The sequence below is a fragment of the Rattus norvegicus genome, chromosome X (genome assembly GCF_021556685.1).
Source record: "Rattus norvegicus strain SHRSP/BbbUtx chromosome X, alternate assembly SHRSP_T2T, whole genome shotgun sequence".
NCBI lineage: Eukaryota > Metazoa > Chordata > Mammalia > Rodentia > Muridae > Rattus > Rattus norvegicus.
In genome coordinates this window covers 88321722-88344244 of record NC_141554.1, presented here as the reverse complement: position 1 = coordinate 88344244, position 22523 = coordinate 88321722, and positions in this window count along the sequence as shown.

Sequence of the window (22523 nt, the reverse complement as noted above, 5' to 3'; positions counted from 1 at the left end):
TCATTGTAGCTATAGATAAGGAACACCGTGTGGTAGAAACCTTCCTGCACTGTATTATATTATCTAAGTGTATTGTCTTAGGTAAATATGGGAATTTTGAGCCTGCTCTTTCTTTTTGAAAGACATTATTGCATTTTGAAAATGTTAATTTTTTGTGCATGAATGTATATTTATATATACATATGTGTATATATATGTATATGAATATTATATATATACCATATGGAGGCTTATAGAGATCAACTGCATTCTACCTTTCTATGATAAGTAGAGAGTATATACACAAGTAATCAGGTTTGGTCTGAAGAAATGTCTCACTAGCCTCATGTTTTTCTTTACAAGTTTATCTTAAAATAAGTAAATAAATAAGTTTAGTTATAAAATAAATGCTTATAAATAAATGTTCTTTCTTTAGAAATCAGGCAAGTAAAACAAACAAACATCAGAATTTTAAAAACCAAACAAGCTAAAAAAACAAAAAGCACAAGAAATTCCCATAAAACACATCAAAACACAAAATTAGAAACTATAACAAGTGAAAAACCAGTAAGACAAAGAAAAAAACACCTGGACAAAGGTGTATGACACATACAAACATGCACATAAAAATATATAAATACACCATTGTGTTTGTTTTGTGTCACTCACTACTGCTGGACCTAGGTTATGCCCTTAAATGTGGTTTATATACCAAATGAGATGCCATTGCAGAAAACTAAGTTTTTCTTTACAAAACACTTGTAAATTGCATAATAGTTTCTTGCTTTACTATTGCAGATAGTGTCAACTTCTCCCTCTTAGCCCTTGGACCCCGTTGTACTTTAAACTCTGCAGGCTGTGTACATGTCAACCGTATATCAATCTTGCTTTGTCTGGAAGGCAGTTTCCCCAAATAACTCAGGCTATTGTTAAGAATATCAGTTTGATTTCATAGACTTATAGTAAGGCCCTATTTCTGAAGAGAACATCTACATAACTCTTTGAACATGTAGAAGTTGAAATGCCGCCTACATAGAGCATTACCCTTATTGACTAGTGTTCATAGTACTGGAAAGTAATCTGCACATTACCCAGAAGAAAGGTAAATACCAACCAAATTACAAACCATGCAGTCCACAGTGGTGATACGCCTGCAAAATAAACTGATGCAATAGTGGCACAAACATTGTGAGAGTAAACAAAAATTGTTTGATTATATTTAAGGCCTACTCTAACTGCTTGAGTTGGAGCCCATGCATGACACTGCTAAAGTGGACAAGAACCTAAGACTAGATCGGTATTGGGCCTAATGGAAAACAAATATTGTTCTGCTACAGGAAAATAGAAAAATAATGATTCATAACAACAATCTGTTATACTAATAGATAGTGCCACACTGAACCATCAGAAAAGTTCCTTTCATAGGAGATGGGAACAAATACAGAGAAACACAACTAGATTTTATGCAGTGTGAGAGAGCTTAGAACACTCAGGCCTACGTGGAATGACTACATGAATACATTCCCTTCTGGATTCTTGGAGTTATTGTGAAGAGGAAGAAGAATGATTTTAAGAACCTAAGGAGATTGACAGTATCCTTGTTATTTTCTATAAAGGTACATTTCAGGTCTTTATTTTCCATAATATAATAACATGTTTAATAAGTAATACTGTCATTCACAGTAAACCTAGGTACATTATCAACTCTGAAGCACCATATGCTTTCAAATAAGTGAAAAGAAAATGAGAGATTAACTTAAATCTAAAAATTGGGGACTAAATAAAGCATATGTGTATAAGCTGCTTAAGTAGAAGGTCTTTTATGAAGCTTTAAATGCAGTATTATAAAATGTCCTGATTTTCAAGATGCAAGGAGATAAACTAATACAAATTACAAAAGCTGGTAATCTTACTAAGAGACTTCCCTCTGTATCTCAGTTTTATAATAAACATCAAAGATCAAATAAAGTTTTCAGAAGTTAGCAAAGTACTATTTAATATTGTGTTTGTACAATTTGATATATATATATATCATGTATGTGTGTGTGAATACTTATTTTGAATATGATAAAATAAGCATTTCAATACTTATACTGTACTTGTATTATAAATTAAGACTATCAGAAAATTTACTTTCTCATCTAGCAACTATTTTGGGTAAAATCTGTTAGTTATTCCTGATTTCAGGGTTTTTTTAATATTAAATGAAGGGAAAGATGACAAAATTATTTGAAAATATGGATAGGAAAAAACTATACTCATAGAGCTTTATAATGGTCAAAGTAAACAGAGTTGTTACTCACAATGTACATAATGAGATAAGAATATGTGTATAAATATGTGACAGTGTTAGAACATTGTGCATTAAAGGGTATATAAAGACGTTGGCCTTCAAATTAGTTGGTACTATTGTAATAAGATAATCAATGTCATTTAATGTTTAAAGTGTAGTAACAAGAGCACTTTAAATGAAAACTGACCATTACCAGGGGCAAGCTAATAAGAATTTAGAGATAGATGATTGAAATGAAAAATAAACGGAATTAAAATTAACAGTGAATGAACTTAATGCTGCTAAAAGTTTTCCATGGAATGGATTTGTTATGATGATATCTAGGAAAAATGCAAATTAGAGAACAGAACATTCTGGCAAAAGTATGATAGAACTTGGTGAATTAATAATGTTTGACAAAATAGGATACATATATAAAATGGAATTATATTCAGCTATGAAAAAGTAAAACTGTGAAATGTGCAGGTAAATGAATGAAATTGGAATGAAATATCTAACTTATACTTGAATAATTAAAGATTTTGAGAGGATCCTTCTAGTTTCTGTCGACATCCTGAGCTGACCCTGTAGCACAAATCTTTCTACCCAAATCATGCCAGGAAAGAGCTAGTCTCCCAGGAATGCTGACACACCTGAGAGCATAGGTGAGACCACAGTTTCTGTTCAAATACCTGGCCCAAGAGGAACACACCAGGAGACCTAAGAACACAGGAACTGAAGAACAGCCTGGGACAGGATCCTTCTTCGTTTTCCATCTGTTCCTGGAGCTGACCCTGTGTCACAGCTATTTGAACCCAAATCTTACCAGAGTGAACTGGTCTCCCATGAGTGCAAACACACAGGTTTACAGGAGGATCAAGCCACTGTTAGAGACAGCAAGAGCAGCTAACACCAGAGACAACCAAATAGCAAGAGGCAAGTGCAATAATCTAAGCCACAGAAACCAAGCCCACTTGCCATCATCAGAAACCAGTTCCCCCACCACAGCAAGTACTAGCTACCCCAACACACAGGAAAAAAAGATTCTGTTGTAAAATTACATCTCATAATGATGTTAGAGGACTAGAAGAACATAAATAACTCCCTTAAAGAAATACAGGACAACACAGGTAAAAAGGTAAAAGCCCTTAAAGAAAAAACACAAAAATCCTCAAAAAAGAATTACATGAAAGCACAACTAAACAGGTGAAGGAACCGAACAAAACCAACCACAAATCTAAAAATGAAAATAGAAATAATAACGAAATCACAAAGGGAGAAAACGCTGGAGATAGAAGACCTAGGAAAGAGATCAGGAGTCATAGATACAAATATCACAAACAGAATACAAGAGATAGAGCATCTAAGGGGCAGAAGATACCATAGAAAACATTGACACAACAGTAAAAGAAAATAAAAATGCAAAAAGCTCCTAACTCAAAACATCCAGGAAATCCAGGACACAATGAGAAGATCAACATAAGGATAATGAATAATAGGTATCAAAGAGAGAAAAGATTCCCAACATAAAGGGCTAGTAAATATCTTCAACAAAATTATAGAAGAAAACTTCCCTAACATAAAGAAAGAGATGCCCATAAATATACCAGAAGCCTACAGAACTCCAATAAATTGTCAGAGAAAAGAAATTCTTCTCATCATATAATAGTCAAAACACCAAATGCATAAAACAAAGAAAGAATATTAAAAAGAGTAAGGGAAAAAGGTCAAGTAACATATAAAGGCAGTCCTACAGAATTACACCAGACTTCTCAACAGAGACAATGAAATCTGGAAGATCCTGGGCAGACAATATACATATCTAGTTGAACAAAAAATCCAACCCAGTCTACTATATCCAGCAAAACTCTCAACTACTATGGATGGAGAAACCAGGATATTCCATGACACAAAAAAATTTACACTATATCTTTCTGGAAATCCAGCCCTACAAGGGATAATACATGGAAAACTCCAGCACAAGGAGGGAAACAACAGACTAGAATAAGCAAGAAAGTAATCTCCTTGCAACAAACCCAAAAGAAGAGAGACACACAAACATAATCCACCTGTAATAAAAAAAGAAAAAGAAACAACGATCATTGGTCCCTGATATCTCTTTACATCAATGGACTCAATTTCTCAATAAAATGACATACACTAACAGACTTGATACGTAAAGAGGACCCAAATTTTGTTGCATACAGGAAACATACCTCAGTGACAAAGACAGACACTACTTCACACTAAAAGGGTAGAAAAAATTTTCCAAGCAAATGGTCTCAAGAAACAAGCTGGAGTAACCATTCTAATATTGAATAAAATCAACTTTCAACTAAAAAAAGATAAGGAAGGAAACTTCATACTTGTCAAGGGAAAAGTCCACCAAGATGAACTCTGAATTCTAAATGTCTATGCTCTGAATGCAAAGATGCCCATATTCACAAAAGTAATTTTAATAAATCTCAAAGCACACATTGAATTTCACACAATAAAAGTGGGAGACTTCAATACTCAACTCTTATCAAGGGACAGATAATGGAAAGAGAAGCTAAACATAGATAGTGAAATTAACAGAAATTATGAACCAAATGGATTTAACAGATATCCATAGAATATTTCATCCTAAAACAAAAAAATATAACTTTTTATCAGCACGTCATGTTACCTTTTCTGTAATTGACCATATATGGTCATAAACAGGCCTCAAAAGATAGGAGAAGAGGGAAATAATCCCATGCATCTTACCAGGTCACCACGGACTAAGGCTAGTCTTCAATAACAACAAATCAACAGAAAGCCCTCATGCACACGGAACCTGAAAAATGCTCTACACATTGATAACTTGGTCAAGGAGGAAATAAAGAAAGCAATTAAAGAAAGACTTCCAATGAAAATAAAGGCACAACATACCCAAATTTATAGAACACGATGAAAGCAGTGCTAAGAGGAAATTCAGAGCTCTGAGTACCTCCAAAAAGTATCTGGAAAGAGCATACACTAACAGATTGATCGCATACCTGAAAGCTCTAGAACAAAATGAAGCAAATATATCCAAGAAGAGTAGAAGTGAGGAAATAATCAAACTCAAGGCTGAAATTAGCCAAGTAGAAACAAAAATATCATACAAAGGATCAACAAAACCAGGAGCTGGTTGTTTTATTTATGTATTTTTTTTGACAAAATCAGCAAGATAGATAAACCTTTAGCCAGACTAACCAGAGGGCACAGAGACAGTATATAAATTGACAATATCAGAAATGAAAAGGGATACATAAAAACAGCTTCTGAGGAAATTAAAAAAATCATCAGATCCTACTACAAAAACCAGCAAAAAGTACAGCACACCAGCATCAGCATAAAACTAAATGGAGAGAAACTTGAAGCAATGCCACTAAAATCAGAGGCTACATGAAACTTTTCACTCTACCTATTCAATATAGTCCTTGAAGTCCTAGCCAGAACAATTAGACAACAAAAAGTGGTCAAAAGGATACAGTTGGAAAGGAAGAAGTCAAAATATCACTATTTACAGTGTATGTGAGAGTTTAATTAAGTGACCCTAAAAATTCAACCAGAGAACTCCTAGTATCTGGATATAAAATTAACTCAATCAAATCAGTAGCCTTCCTCTACTCAAAGGATAAATAGACTGAGAAAGAAATTAAGGAAACTACACTCTTCACAGTACTCACAAATCATATAAAGTAACTTAGTGTGATTCTAACCAAACAAGTTAAAGATCTCCATGACAAGAACTTCAAGTCTCTGAAGAAAGGAAAACATGCAATATCTCAGAAGATAAAAGATCTTCCATGCTCATGGATTGACAGGATTAATATAGCAAAAATGGCCATCTTGCCAAAAACAATCTATATGTTCAATGCAACCCCACCAAATTCTAACTCAGTTCTTTGTAGTATTTGAAAGGGCAATTTGCAAATTCATTTGGAATATCATAAAAGTCAGGATAGTGAAAACTATTCTCAACAATAAAGAACTTCTGTAGGAATCACCATCTCTGACCTCAAGCTATGGTATTACACTGCAATCATGATAATATTGCATGGTATTGGTGCAGAGACAGACAGGTAGATCAATGGAATAGAATTGAAACCCAAAAATGAAACCACACACACCTGTGTTCACATGATCTTTGTCAAAATATCTAAGACTATCCAATGGAAAAAAAGGCAGCATTTTTAACAAATGGTATTGATTCTACACCAGTTGATTCCAATAACTGGAGGTCAGCATGTAGAAGAATGCAAATCAGACCATTCTTATTGCCCTGTAAAACCCTCAGTTCCAAGTGAATCAAGGACCTCCACATAAAACCAGATACACTGAAACTAATAGTAGAGAAAGTGGGGAAGACCCTCAAATACATGGGCACAGGTGTCAATTTCCTGGACAGACCACAAATGGTTTATATTATAAGATCAAGAATCAACAAATGGCACTTCATATAATTGCAAAGCTTCTGTAAAGCAAGGGACACTGTCACTAGAACAAATTGGCAACTCACAGACTGTGAAAATATCTTTACCAATCCTCTATTCGATAGAATTTGTATATATCCAATATATACAAAGAACTCAAGATGTTAGACTCCAGAGAATCAAATAACCATATTACAAATGGGACACAGAGCTAAACAAAGAATTCTCATCTGAGGACTATTGAATGGCTGAGAAGCACCCAAAGAAATGTTCAACATCCTTAGTCATGAGGGAAATGCAAATCAAACAACACTGAAATTCCACCTAACACCAGTCAGAATGGCTAAGATCAAAAACTCAGGTGACAACAGATGCTGGAGAAGGTGTAGAGAATGAAGAATACTCTTTGTGTGATACAACCACTCTGGTTATCAGTCTGGTGGTTCTGCAGGAGGTTGGATATAGTACTACCTAAAGACCCAACTATACCACTCCTGGGCATATACTCAAATGATACTCCAAGATATAACAAGGACACATGGTCTACCATGTTCATAGCAGCCTTATTTATAATACTCACAAGCTGGAAAGAACCCAGATGTTGTCAGCAGTGGAGTGGATATAGGAAATTGGGTATGTTTACACAATGGAGTACTACTCAGTTATTAAAAACAATGTCTTCATGGCATTTTTAGGCAAATGGATGGATCTAGAAAATATCATCCTGAGTGAGGTAACCCAGTCACAAAAGAACACACATGGTATGCACTCACTGATATGTGGATATTAGCCCAAAATCTCAGAACACCCAAGATACAATTCATAAACTGCATGAAGCTCAAGAATTAGCAAGATCAGATTCTGGATGCTTCATTCCTTCTGAGAATGAGGAACACAAAAATGTCACAGGAGTGAACAGGGAGACAAAGTGTGGAACAGAGACTAAGGAATGGAGACTTCCCCACCTGGTGATCCATACCCTATACAGACACCAAACCAATACAATATTATGGATGCCAAGAAGTGCTTGCTGACAATGACCTGATATAGCTGTCTCCTCAAAGGCTCTTCCAGAATCTGACAAACACAGAGTTGAATGATTGCAGCTAACCATTGGACTGAAAATGTGGTACCAATGGAGGAGTTAGAGAAAGGGCTGAAGGGGCCAAATGGGTTTGCAACCCCATATAAAGAACAATATCAATCAATCAGATCCCCCAGTGCTCCCAGGGACTTAACCAGCATCCCTAGACTATACAGGGATGGACCTATTGCTCCAGCCACATATGTAGCAGAGGATAGCCTTGTAGGGTATCAGTGGGAGGAAAGGCACTTGGTCTTGTCATGACTCAATGATGCCCTAGTAGTAGGGGAATGCCAGAGCGGGGAGGCAGGAGGGAGTGAGTATGTTAATGGCAGAGCATCCTTATAGAAACAGTGTAAGGGAAGATGGGATAATGAGTTTCTGGAGGGGAAACAGGAAAAGGACATAAAATTTAAAAAAAAAAAGATTTTCAAAAGTACCTTTAGAAAGATTACATAATTAACACATTTCCAGAAAGTTTGGAAGACAATTTAATACATATACTCATGTTGTTGGCTGTTGTATTTCAATTGATACACATTTATGTTCAAATTCTAATGTGAAAAAGAATAAACTCCTAAATGCTTTCATCTAACATTTTTACCAAAAATGCCAGGTTTTTATATTCTCTGAAATTAAAAACAATAAAAAACTAACCAAAACCATTGTATATGTTCAGAATTTGGAAGACACTTCACTACATTTTTGTTCTGTGGCTAATACTTCTGAGAAACACCTTATAAGAAAGTAAGATTTATTATTCCACAAAGTTTAACTGAATTCAGATCATAGCCATCTGCCCCTTTACTTCTGGTCCTGTGATGAAGCAGAAGTGTAGTGTACAATACAACTGGGAATTTCATAAATACTTGTAATCAAATATTCAGAGAGAAGAGGGCGGAGAATGATAAAGAGCTACAAAGGGTATCTCTGCAAAAACCTACTTTGTCAAAATAGGCCAAATTTCTAAGAATTAACATCATTTTCGAATAATTTACTGTATTACAATTAACCCAATGAGTAAGACAGAGCATTCCTGATGCATTCACCTAGTAATAATTATAATTTATAACAGGACTATGTCTTCAGAACATGAGCCTTAACATTATATAGAAATTAACAATTCCATTTTACCAATAAAAATATAGTTTTAAAAATAATTATATAGCAGGCATGAGTTAGAGCTAATAAATATAACATTAGTTTTTCTGATTTCCATTGACTTTAGAATTAAGGATTGATGAGCAAATGAGTTTACAATGTTAAACTTACAGAAAACTAATGGGTTTGGACAAAATAACAGGTGGATAAAAGAAAATGATAGGCTACAAACCAAAGTTCAGCAGAAATGCTATGAAGATGATACAGAAATGCCTCACTGGTTAAGATAACTTGCTGTTCTTACAAAGGAAGGAAATTCAATTTTCAGTACTTCCTTTTTTTGGTTTCTGTGATCTGTCTGTAAAATTTTGTTAGCTTGCCCCTACTTATGGTATATTTTCATTTAAGAATCTCTTGTCATTATACTTTAAACTATACTTTAAACAATATGTGACAAGTTGATTATCTTATTACAATAGTACCAACTAAATTGAAGGCTCACATATTTACATGCCCTTTAATATGCAATGTTCTAATACTTTTATATACTTACATACATTTTTGGCTTACCAGAAAAAGAGAAATAAAATGTAAGGTACACAAACTTAATGCTGATGAAAATTTTCCATGGGATGAATTTCGTATGGTAAAATCTAGAAAAATCAAATCAAAACTCTCAGTACCTAAAACACTAGGAGATATAACTATTTTGGCCTCCTTAGGGACTTGTACACACTGAAAATGCAGACACATACACCTACAAATAACTAAAAGTAATAAAATATACACATTTCTTTTAATAGCCAATAAAATAGTATTTACTGAAACAAATAACACCAAATTTTAGTTAAGGAGCTATCTTCATTCCATTCTATATTTTAAAAATGTAATCTTACTAGATCAACACAATTCAGTTTTACCTAAATAATGAAAATTCAATAAATTCAATATTTTTAAATTCAATGGATAAAACACTGCTTTAGTGTTTGGGGATTTAGCTCAGTGGTAGAGCGCTTGCCAAGCAAGCAGAAAGCCCTGGTTTCGGTCCTCAGCTCCGAAAAGAAAAACAAACAAACAAACAAACAAACAAAAACCCACTGCTTTAGGTAGACTCATTTTTATCATTAAACTAAGAGAACAAAGGTCAGAGAGATCACTTATTGAACAAGTGATGAATAAACATAAAAATAAATAGTAAAATTTAATTTTCCATTACATGGAACTAATCTGTCTCATAAATCTAATGGAAAAAAATAGTTCAACTAGATAAATTTTAAAATGTTTAGAGCAATAATAACTCACTGAGATTAAAATACTCATTATACTCTAGAACGTATTATGTTTAATATAAGTATAAGAACTTGAATATTCTTGTAAAGTTTAAACAAATTCAATGTGACAAACATTAGATTAAACATGGTACATATGAGTTTGAAAAACTAGTTCATTTTTCTTGGTCCTTTTTATAACTAACAGAAAATCACTATATTTTCAATTAAATGTCATGTAAACAAAAATTTAATGCTCTTAAGTCCCTCTATTTTGTCCATATTTTTTCTCAATAGGAGCTTGAAAAAGTAATATATTTTATTGACTACATGTGGAGAGAGCTTTAAGATGAATCACCTTGGTTCATCAGGAGATTGTTTGACTTACAATATACTAGGCTTTATTATATTATATAAATGATGTTCTTTTTACTGTGTTACACATTATATATATATATATATATATATATATATATATATATATATAATACACATGTACTACCTTGGTTGTATACATATTAAAATCTGCCAAATATAAATTATATTTTTACATTATACATATTTTATTTTGCTTTCATTTAAATATGATCCAAGAACCACAAGCTACATCATTGTTTTTAGAGAACAACTTAAATAGGTCATGAGAAGTAACCAAGTATGAACTGCTTAAGAAAATATCCCTGTGCATAAGTATGTTTTAACAGTTTTCTTAATCTCATAGAAAGATTGTCATATTAACATTAGCATTTATATGAATTCCTGGAAGCAGTTATAGTACTTACACCATTTCTATATTTAGAAGAAATAAATTCTGTTTTTATAAGAGTGAGCAACTGTATAGTAAATGTTGAAACTAACACTATAATACTAAAAGCTAAATGGTACATTTTTGCACTTATTTTGAAATGGATTAAGGTTAATTTTTTATAACTGAACAAAACAGTATATGGTTCAACTGAATACCAATCCCTATGCTCAAGAAACTCTAGCTGACTGTGCTCACTGAAATCAAATGCTGGTACAGAGTTTTTAGAACTCTCGTGGTGTTTGGTTTTGTTTTGTTTTGTTTTTCTATCATCACAAGGTCTTCATGAGCTAGAAGTCACTCCCTTGAACAAGAACCTATGAAAATAAAATCACTTCTTTAGGGGAAAAATGTGTACTCTAGGGATTCTTTCCTAGTTCCACGGGATGCTGTCTTAATTTTGACACGATACTATAATGCTTCCAAGACAGATTCTTTTAAAAATGCTTTTCTTTATGATTGTGAGAATCCCATATGTATATACAATGAAATGTGATCATATAGGCCCCTCAATTCCCTGCTAAACCTCTACCCATATTTTTCCAACTGTTTCAGCACTCAGTACCATATTGTTCTTGCTTTTCATAAGTTAGTGAGTACAGTTAGTGGTATTCATATGTGCACTTAGTGGTATTCATATGTGCACAGGTATAGAGCTACCCAATACAGCATGTTTAATATGTGAGAAGTCACAGCCTCCATAAAAATTACCTTCACCTTTCAGTAGCGATCAGCTTGTAATAGCTCACAGTAAGGGCTAGGAACTGGAACCTATCTAATATATTTTTTTTCTTTTCTTTTTTCTTTTTTTTTATTAACTTGAGTATTTCTTATATACATTTCGAGTGTTATTCCCTTTCCTGGTTTCCGGGCAAACATCCCCCTAATCCCTCCCCTTCCCTTCTTTATGAGTGTTCCCCTCCGCATCCTCCCCCCATTGCCGCCTGCCCCCAACAATCTAGTTCACTGGAGGTTCAGTCTTAGCAGGACCCAGGGCTTCCCCTTCCACTGGTGCTCTTACTAGGATATTCATTGCTACCTATGAGGTCAGAGTCCAGGGTCAGTCCATGTATAGTCTTTAGGTAGTGGCTTAGTCCCTGGAAGCTCTGGTTACTTGGCATTGTTGTTCATAAGGGGTCTCGAGCCTCTTCAAGCTCTTCCAGTTCTTTCTCTGATTCCTTCAACGGGGGTCCTATTCTCAGTTCAGTGGTTTGCTACTGGCATTTGCCTCTGTATTTGTTGTATTCTGGCTGTGTCTCTCAGGAGAGATCTACATCCGACTCCTGACGGCCTGCACTTCTTTGCTTCATCCATCTTGTCTAATTGGGTGGCTGTATATGTATGGGCCACATGTGGGGCAGGCTCTGAATGGATGTTCCTCCTGTGTCTGTTTTAATTTTGGCCTCTCTATTCCCTGCCAAGGGTATTCTTGTTCCCCTTTTAAAGAAGGAGTGAAGCATTCACATTTTGATCATCCGTCTTGAGTTTCATGTGTTCTAGGCATCTAGGGTAATTCAAGCATTTGGGCTAATAGCCACTTATCAATGAGTGCATACCATGTGTGTTTTTCTGTGATTGGGTTACCTCACTCAGGATGATATTTTCCAGTTCCAACCATTTGCCTATGAATTTCATAATGTCATTGTTTTTGATAGCTGAGTAATATTCCACTGTGTAGATGTACCACATTTTCTGTATCCATTCCTCTGTTGAAGGGCATCTGGGTTTTTTCCAGCTTCTGGCTATTATAAATAAGGCTGCTATGAACATAGTGGAGCACGTGTCTTTTTTATATGTTGGGGCATTTTTTGGGTATATGCCCAAGAGAGGTATAGCTGGATCCTCAGGAAGTTCAATGTCCAATTTTCTGAGGAACCTCCAGACTGATTTCCAGAATGGTTGTACCAGTCCGCAACCCCACCAACAATGGAGGAGTGTTCCTCTTTCTCTGCATCCTCGCCAGCATCTGCTATCACCTGAGTATTTGATCTTAGCCATTCTCACTGGTGTGAGGTGAAATCTCAGGGTTGTTTTGATTTGCATTTCCCTCATGACTAAAGATGTTGAACATTTCTTTAGGTGTTTCTCAGCCATTTGGCATTCCTCAGCTGTGAATTCTTTGTTTAGCTCTGAACCCCAATTTTAATAGGGTTATTTTTCTCCCTGCGGTCTAACATCTTGAGTTCTTTGTATATTTTGCATATAAGCCCTCTATCAGTTGTAGGATTGGTGAAGATCTTTTCCCAATCTGTTGGTTGCCGTTTTGTCCTAACCACAGTGTCCTTTGCCTTACAGAAGCTTTGCAGTTTTATGAGATCCCATTTGTCGACTGTTGATCTTAGAGCATAAGCCATTGGTGTTTTGTTCAGGAAATTTTTTTTCCAGTGCCCATGTGTTCGAGATGCTGCCCTAGTTTTTCTTCTATTAGTTTGAGTGTATCTGGTTTGATGTAGAGGTCCTTGATCCACTTGGACTTAAGCTTTGTACAGGGTGATAAGCATGGATCGATTTGCATTCTTCTACATGTTGACCTCCAGTTGAACCAGCACCATTTGTTGAAAATGCTATCTTTTTTCCATTGGATGTTTTTGGCACCTTTGTCAAAAATTAAGTCACCATAGGTGTGTGGGTTCATTTCTGGGTCTTCAATTCTGTTCCATTGGTCTATCTGTCTGTCTCTGTACCAATACCATGCAGTTTTTATCACTATTGCTCTGTAATACTGCTTGAGTTCAGGGATAGTGATTCCCCCTGAAGTCCTTTTATTGTTGAGGATAGTTTTAGCTATCCTGGGTTTTTTGTTATTCCAGATGAATTTGCAAATTGTTCTGTCTAACTCTTTGAAGAGTTGGATGGTATTTTGATGGGAATTGCATTGAATCTGTAGATAGCTTTTGGTAAAATGCCATTTTTACTATATTAATCCTGCCAATCCATGAGCATGGGAGATCTTATCATCTTCTGAGGTCTTCTTCAATTTCTTTCTTCAGAGTCTTGAAGTTCTTATTGTACAGATCTTTTACTTGTTTGGTTAAAGTCACACCGAGGTACTTTGTATTATTTGGGTCTATGTTGAAGGGTGTCCTTTCCCTAATTTCTTTCTCGGCTTGTTCCTCTTTTGTGTAGAGGAAGGCTACTGCTTTATTTGAGTTAATTTTATACCCAGTCACTTGGCTGAAGTTCTTTATCAGCTTTAGTAGTTCTCTGGTGGAACTTTTGGGATCACTTAAATATACTATCATATCATCTGCAAATAGTGGTATTTTGACTTCTTCTTTTCCGATCTGTGTCCCCTTGACCTCCTTTTGTTGTCTGATTGCTCTGGGTAGAAATTCCAGAACTATATTGAATAAGTAGGGAGAGAATGGGCAGCCTTGTCTAGTCCCTGATTTTAGTGGGATTGCTTCAATTTTCTCTCCATTTAGTTTAATGTTAGCAACTGGTTTGCTGTATTTGGTTTTTACTATGTTAAGTATGGGCCTTGAATTCCTATTCTTTCCAGGACTTTTATCATGAAGGGGTGTTGAATTTTGTCAAATGCTTTCTCAGCATCTAATGAAATGATCATGTGGTTTGGTTCTTTCAGTTTGTTTATATAATGGATCACGTTGATGGTTTTCCGTATATTAAACCATCCCTGCATGCCTGGGATGAAGCCTACTTGATCATGGTGGATGATTGTTTTGATGCGGTCTTGGATTCGGTTTGCCTGAATTTTATTGAATATTTTTGCATTGATATTCATAAGGGAAATTGGTCGGAAGTTCTCTTTCTTTGTTGGGTCCTTGTGTGGTTTAGGTATAAGAGTAATTGTGGCTTCATAGAAGGAATTCGGTAGTGCCCCATCTGTTTCAATTTTGTGGAATAGTTTGGATAATATTGGTATGAGGTCTTCTATGAAGGTCTGATAGAATTCTGCACTAAACCTGTCTGGACCTGGGCTCTTTTTGGTTGGGAGACATTTTATGACTGCTTCCATTTCCTTAGGAGTTATGGGGTTGTTTAACTGATTTATCTGTTCCTGATTTAACTTTGGTACCTGGTATCTGTCTAGGAATTTATCCATTTCCTGCAGATTTTCAAGTTTTGTTTAATATAGGCTTTTATAGTAAGATCTGACGATTTTTTTAATTTCCTCTGAATCTGTAGTTATGTCTCCCTTTTCTTTTCTGATTTTGCTAATTTGGACACACTCTCTGTGTCCTCTCGTTAGTCTGCCTAAGGGTTTATCTATCTTGTTGATTTTCTCAAAGAACCAACTTTTGGTTCTGTTGATTCTTTCTATGGTCCTTTTTGTTTCTACTTGGTTGATTTCAGTTCTGAGTTTGATTATTTCCTATCTTCTACTCCTCCTGGGTGTATTTGCTTCTTTTTGTTCTAGAGCTTTTAGGTGTGCTGTCAAGCTGCTGACATATGCTCTCTCCTGTTTCTTTCTGCAAGCACTCAGAGCTATGAGTTTTCCTCTTAGCACAGCTTTCATTGTTTCCCATAAGTTTGGGTATGTTGTACCTTCATTTTCATTAAATTCTAAAAGGTCTTTAATTTCTTTCTTTATTTGTTCCTTGACCAGGTTATCATTGAGTAGAGCATTGTTCAATTTCCACGTATATGTGGGCGTTCTTCGCTTATTTTTATTAAAGACAAGCTTTAGGCCGTGGTGGTCTGATAGCACGCATGGGATTATTTCTATCTTTCTGTACCTTTTGAGGCCCATTTTTTGACCAATTATATGGTCAATTTTGGTGAAAGTACCATGAGGAGCTGAGAAGAAGGTATATCCTTTTGCTTTAGGATAGAACGTTCTATAAATGTCTGTTAAGTCCCTTTGATTCATGGCTTCTCTTAGTCTGTCTACGTCTCTGTTTAATTTCTGTTTCCGTGATCTGTCCATTGATGAGAGTAGGGTGTTGAAATCTCCTACTATTATTGTGTGAGGTGCAATGTGTATTTTCAGCTTTAGTAAGGTTTCTTTTACGTATGTAGTTGCCCTTGTATTTGGGGTATAGATATTTAGGATTGAGAGTTCATTCATCTTGGTGGATTTTTTCTTTGATGAATATGAAGTGTCCTTCCTTATCTTTTTTGATGACTCTTAGTTGAAAATTGATTTTATTTGATATTAGAATGGCTACTCCAGCTTGTTTCTTCCGACCATTTGCTTGTAAAATTGTTTTCCAGCCTTTCTCTCTGATGTAGTGTCTGTCTTTGTCTCCGAGGTGTGTTTCCTGTAGGCAGCAGAATGCAGGGTCCTCGTTGCGTATCCAGTTTGCTAATCTATGTCTTTTTATTGAGGAGTTGAGGCCATTGATGTTGAGAGATATTAAGGAATAGTGATTATTGCTTCCTGCTATATTCATATTTGGATATGAGGTTATGTTTGTGTGCTTTTCTTCTCTTTGTTTTGTTGCCAACACGATTAGTTTCTTGCTTCTTCTAGGGTATAGCTTGCCTCCTTATGTTGAGTTTTACCATTTATTATCCTTTGTAGTGCTGGATTTGTAGAAAGATACTGTGTAAATTTGGTTTTGTCTTGGAATATCTTGGTTTCTCCATCAATGTTAATTGAGAAATTTGCAGGATACAGTAACCTGGGCTGGCATTTGTGTTCTCTTAGGGTCTGTATGACATCTGGCCAGGATCTTCTGGCTTTCATAGTTTCTGGCGAAAAGTCTGGTGTGATTCTGATAGGTCTGCCTTTATATGTTACTTGACCTTTTTCCCTTACTGCTTTTAATATTCTTTCTTTATTTTGTGCGTTTGGTGTTTTGACTATTATGTGACGGGAGGAGTTTCTTTTCTGGTCCAATCTATTTGGAGTTCTGTAGGCTTCTTGTATGCTTATGGGTATCTCTTTCTTTAGGTTAGGGAAGTTTTCTTCTATGATTTTGTTGAAGATATTTACTGGTCCTTTGAGCTGGGAGTCTTCACTCTCTTCTATACCTATTATCCTTAGGTTTGATCTTCTCATTGAGTCCTGGATTTCCTGTATGTTTTGGACCAGTAGCTTTTCTGCTTTACATTATCTTTGACAGTTGAGTCAATGATTTCTATGGAATCTTCTGCTCCTGAGATTCTCTTTTCCATCTCTTGTATTCTGTTGCTGAAGCTCGTATCTACGACTCCTTGTTTCTTCTTTCGGTTTTCTATATCCAGGGTTGTTTCCATGTGTTCTTTCTTGATTGCTTCTATTTCCATTTTTAATTCCTTCAACTGTTTGATTGTGTTTTCCTGGAATTCTTTCAGGGATGTTTGTGACTCCTCTCTATGGGCTTCTACTTGTTTATTTATGTTTTCCTGGAATTCTTTCAGGGATTTTTGCGATTCCTCTCTGTAGGCTTCTACTTGTTTATTAATGTTTTCCTGTGTTTCTCTAAGGGAGTTCTTCACGTCTTCCTTGAAGTCCTCCAACATCATGATCAAATATGATTTTGAAACTAGATCTTGCTTTTCTGGTGTGTTTGGATATTCCGTGTTTGCTTTGGTGGGAGAATTGGCCTCCAATGATGCCATGTATTCTTGGTTTCTGTTGCTTGGATTCCTGAGTTTGCCTCTTGCCATCAGATTATCTCTAGTGTTACTTTGTTCTTCTGTTTCTGACAGTGGGTAGACTGTCCTATAAGCCTGTGTGTCAGGGGTGCTGTAGCCCTGTTTTCCTGTTTTCTTTCAGCCAGTTATGGGAACAGAGTGTTCTGCTTTCCGGCATGTAGTTTTTCCTATCTACAGGTCTTCAGCTGTTCCTGTGGGCCTGTGTCTTGAGTTCACCAGGCAGTTCGCTTGGAGCAGAAAAGATGGTCTTACCTGTGGTCCTGAGGCTCAAGTTTCCTCTTGGGGTGTTGCTTATGAGCTCTCAGTTGGGGCAGCAAGCAGGACGATCTATGTCGCCCTTTCCGGGAGCTTCTGTGAACCAGGGTTCCAGATGGTGTTTGGTGTTTTCCTCTGGAATCAGTAATGTGTGCAGAGTGCAGTCTCTACTGGTTTCCCAGGCATGTCTGCCTCTCTGAAGGTTTAGCTCTCCCTCCCACGGGATTTGGGTGCAGAGAACTGTTTATCTGGTTGGTCTCTTCAGTTTCCGGCGGTGTCTCAGATGCAGGGGACCTGCTGCTGCTGTGCCCTTATCCAAGGGAACCCAGAGGCCGTATACAGTTTCCTCTTAGGCCAGGGATGTGGGCAGGCATGGACAGTGTTGGTGGTCTCTTCTGCACTGCAGTCTCAGGAGTGGCCACCTGTCCAGGTGGTGAGGGCTTTCTCCCTCGGGGTTTGGGAGCAGAGAGCTGCTGCGGGCAGGCATTCGTGGGTTTGGGATTCCCGCTAAAAACCTATCTAATATATTTATGCCTAGGATACTGACCAGTTTCGTCTGATGTAGGTCTTTTGCAAGTAACCTAAGCTGCTGTGAATACATAATTTTGATAGCTATGCCATGTGCAAAAAACACCGTTGCGCAGCTATCCTTCAGATGTTACATTCTTTCTACCTCATCTTCTAAAGTATTTTTCAGCTTTGGTGATACAGGTGATAATGTAGCTGTTCCATTTATAGCTAAGCATTTAGTCTCTCATTCTTATCTCTTTGGTCACTTATTCATCTCTCCAGTGTTCACTAAGGAAAGGGATGTTTAACTATGGTTGTGGAAAAGCCAGAATATAGGCACAAACAAAGATATTTAAATGGCAAACAGTAGTGTTGACATCAACATGAATGTTCAAGGTCCAGTTCAAGAAGTACCAAAGGTGACAAACTTAGCAAGCTAGTTAGAAGTCATTCTTGTGAAATTTTCCAAAAGAATCTGTATACATTCTGTGTGTATAGAATAAATAAATTAAAAAGTAATGGCAGATGAAATTTCAAGATGCCATAATGTAAGAATATGATATTGGTATTATAATGTGTATGCAAGTTTATACAATAAAATGAACAAGTGGACAGAAAAATACAAGATATAGAGTTTGGAGCTAATGAGCAATAGGAAGATTAACATTTCAATTAAGACATGCTGAAAAGCAGCAATTCACTGAATTGAGAATAGGACCCCCGTTGAAGGAATCAGAGAAAGAACTGGAAGAGCTTGAAGGAGCTCGAGACCCCATATGTACAACAATGCCAAGCAACCAGAGCTTTCAGGGACTAAGCCACTACCTAAAGACTATACATGGACTGACCCTGGACTCTGACCTCATAGGTAGCAATGAATATCCTAGTAAGAGCACCAGTGGAAGGGGAAGCCCTGGGTCCTGCTAAGACTGAACCCCCAGTGAACTAGATTGTTGGGGGGAGGGAGGCAAGGGGGGAGGATGGGGAGGGGAACACCCATAAAGAAGAGGAGGGGGAAGGGGGATGTTTGCCCGGAAACCGGGAAAAGGAATAGCACTCGAAATGTATATAAGAAATACTCAAGTTAATTAAAAAAAAAAAAAGACATGCTGAAAAGAAAAATCTACTACCAGTGGAGTAGAATTGAAGCCCAGAAATGAACCCACACACCTATGGTCACTTGATATTTGACAAAGGAACCAAAACCATCCAATGAAAACTAGGATAGCATTTTCAGCCAATGGTGCTGGTTCACCTGGAGGGCAACATGTAGAAGAATGCAGATTGATCCATGCTTATCACCCTGTATAAAGCTTAAGCCCAACTGGATCAAGGACCTCCACATCAAACCAGATACACTCAAACTAATAGAAGAAAAAGTGGGGAAGAGTCTCCAACACATGGGCACTGGAGAAAATTTCCTGAAGAAAACACCAATGGCTTATGCTCTAAGATCAACAATCGACAAATGGGATCTCATAAAACTGCAAAGCTTCTGTAAGGCAAAGGACACTGTGGTTAGGACAAAATGGCAACCAACAGATTGGGGAAAGATCTTTACCAATCCTACAACTGATAAAGGCCTTATATCCAAAATATACAAAGAACTCAAGAAGTTAGACTGCAGGCAGACAAATAACCCTATTAAAAATGGAGTTCAGAGCTAAACAAAGAATTCACAGCTGAGGAATGCCAAATGGCTGAGAAACACCTAAAGAAATGTTCAACATCTTTAGTCATAAGGGAAATGCAAATCAAAACAACCCTGAGATTTCACCTCACACCAGTGTGAATGGCTAAGACCAAAATCTCAGGTGACAGCAAATACTGGCCAGAATGTGGAGGAAGAGAAAAAGTCCTCCATTGTTGGTGGGATTGCAGACTGGTAAAACCATTCTGGAAATCAGTCTGGAGGTTCCTCAGAAAATTGGACATTGAAGTACCTGAGGACCTAGGTATACCTCTTTTGGGCATATACCCAAAAGATGCCCCAACATATAACAAAGACATGTGCTCCACTATGTTCATAGTAGCCTTATTTATAATAGCCAGAAGCTGGAAAGAGCCCAGATGCCTTTCAACAGAGGAATGGATACAGAAAATGTGGTACATCTACACAATGGAATATTATTCAGCTATCAAAAACAATGACTTTATGAAATTCATAGGCAAATGGTTGGAACTGGAAAATATCATCCAGAGTGAGGTGACCCAATCACAGAGAAACACGCATGGTATGTACTCATTGATAAGTGGCTATTAGCCCAAATGCTTGAATTGCCCTAGAAGCATAGAACACATGAAATTCAAGAGGGATGACCAAAATGTGAATGCTTCACTCCTTCTTTAAAAGGGGAAGAAGAATATCCTTGGCAGGGTATAGGGAGGCAAAGTTTAAAACAGAGGCAGAAAGAACACCCATTCAGAGGCTGCCCCACATGTGGGCCATACATATACAGCCACCCAATTAGATGAAATATATGAATAAAAGAAGTGCAGGCCCGGGGTTGGGGATTTAGCTCAGTGGTAGAGTGCTTGCCTAGCAAGCGCAAAGCCCTGGGTTCGGTTCCCAGCTCCGAAAAAAAAAAGGAAAAAAAAAAAAAGAATTGCAGGCCAACAGGAACCGGATGTAGATCTCTCCTGAGAGACACTGCCAGAATACAGCAAATACGTAGGCGAATGCCAGCAGCAAACCACTGAACTGAGAATGGGTCCCCCGTTGAAGGAATCAGAGAAAGGACTGGAAGAGCTTGAAGGGGCTTGCGACCCCATATGAACAACAATGCCAAGCAACCAGAGCTTTCAGGGACTAAGCTACTACCTAAAGACTGAACATGGACTGACCCTGGGCTCCAACCTCATAGTTAGCAATGAATAGCCTAGTAAGATCACCAGTGGAAGGGGAGGCCCTTGGTCCTGCCAAGACTGAACCTCCAGTGAACATGATTGTTGTGGGGAGGGCGGTAATGGGGGGAAGGTGGGGAGGGGAACACCCATATAGATGGGGAGAGGGGGTTAGGGGAATATTGGTCTGGAAACCCGGAAAGGGTATAACAATCGAAATGTAAATAAGAAATACTCAAGTTAATAAAGATAAAAAAAAAGAAGCATCTACTGTTAACATTAACACAAGTAGGGAGGCATTTTTTGTTCTGTAATTGATAAATTTATAATCTTAGGCATTTGCACACTTTTCCCCAGCCAATGGTATAGTTTAGGGGAGTATTAATAGCTGTAGTCTTTTGAGAGTACATACAATACTGGGAGCAGGTTTTGAGAGCTCATAATTTTACTTGTTCTCCAGTTCACTTTCTACTTCATGCTTATGGCTTTGAGCTTCATTTTTAGTCCACCTATTCAGTTGGCATTATCTTCCAACTATTATGGATTCCTACCAATCATGAGAACACGTTCCTCTTCACCAACAGCTACGGTAATATTTTGTTTTAATTTTTATTCCCAACCATGATATTTCTTGCTATGATGAGAAGAAATCGTAAAGTAATTTTAATCTGTACTTTTCCAAAAGCTAAAGATGTTGAATGCTTTTGAAAAGAATTTACTAACACTGTATTTCTTCTTTCATGCATTTTCTGTTATTTCGAGAGTAGAGTACTTGATTAAGTTATTTTCTTTCTAGGTGTTTTGTTTTCTGAATTCTTTGTATATTTGAGACATTAATCTTCCAAAAGTTATACAAATGGTTAGAATGGATTTTCTTCCATTCTATATATTGCCTCTTCACTCAATTGACAGTTTTCCTTAAAATACACAAGAACTTTAGTTATTGTCAAGAGAACCAATTTGTCAAATGTTGGTCTCGTTTACTAAACTACCAGAGTTCAACTCAGAAAGTCTCCTTGTACCTAAGAGTTGAAGTCTACTTCCTACTTTTTTCTCTAGCATATTGAGTATCAAGTTTTATGGTATTTGTGAACTTAAGGCTTCTTCTGGGTCTTCTAAAGGTATAACCAACAAGAAATAACTCAAAATTTAACCAATAAACCTATCAAAGACAAGTCCAATTTGGGGGTATTCTTTTTATTATTACTTTTATTATTTATAATCCTGTCATTACCCCACTCCCAGTCCACCTTCTCACAGTTCCTAGTCCCATTCCTCCTGCCCCTGTCTTCAAAAGGATGTCTATATCCCAACCCCAACAGGCCTCCCCACTCTCTGGGGCCTCAAGTCTATTGGGTTACACATATATTTTCTCACAGAGGCCAGACCAGACAGTCCTCTGCTGTATATGTGTCTG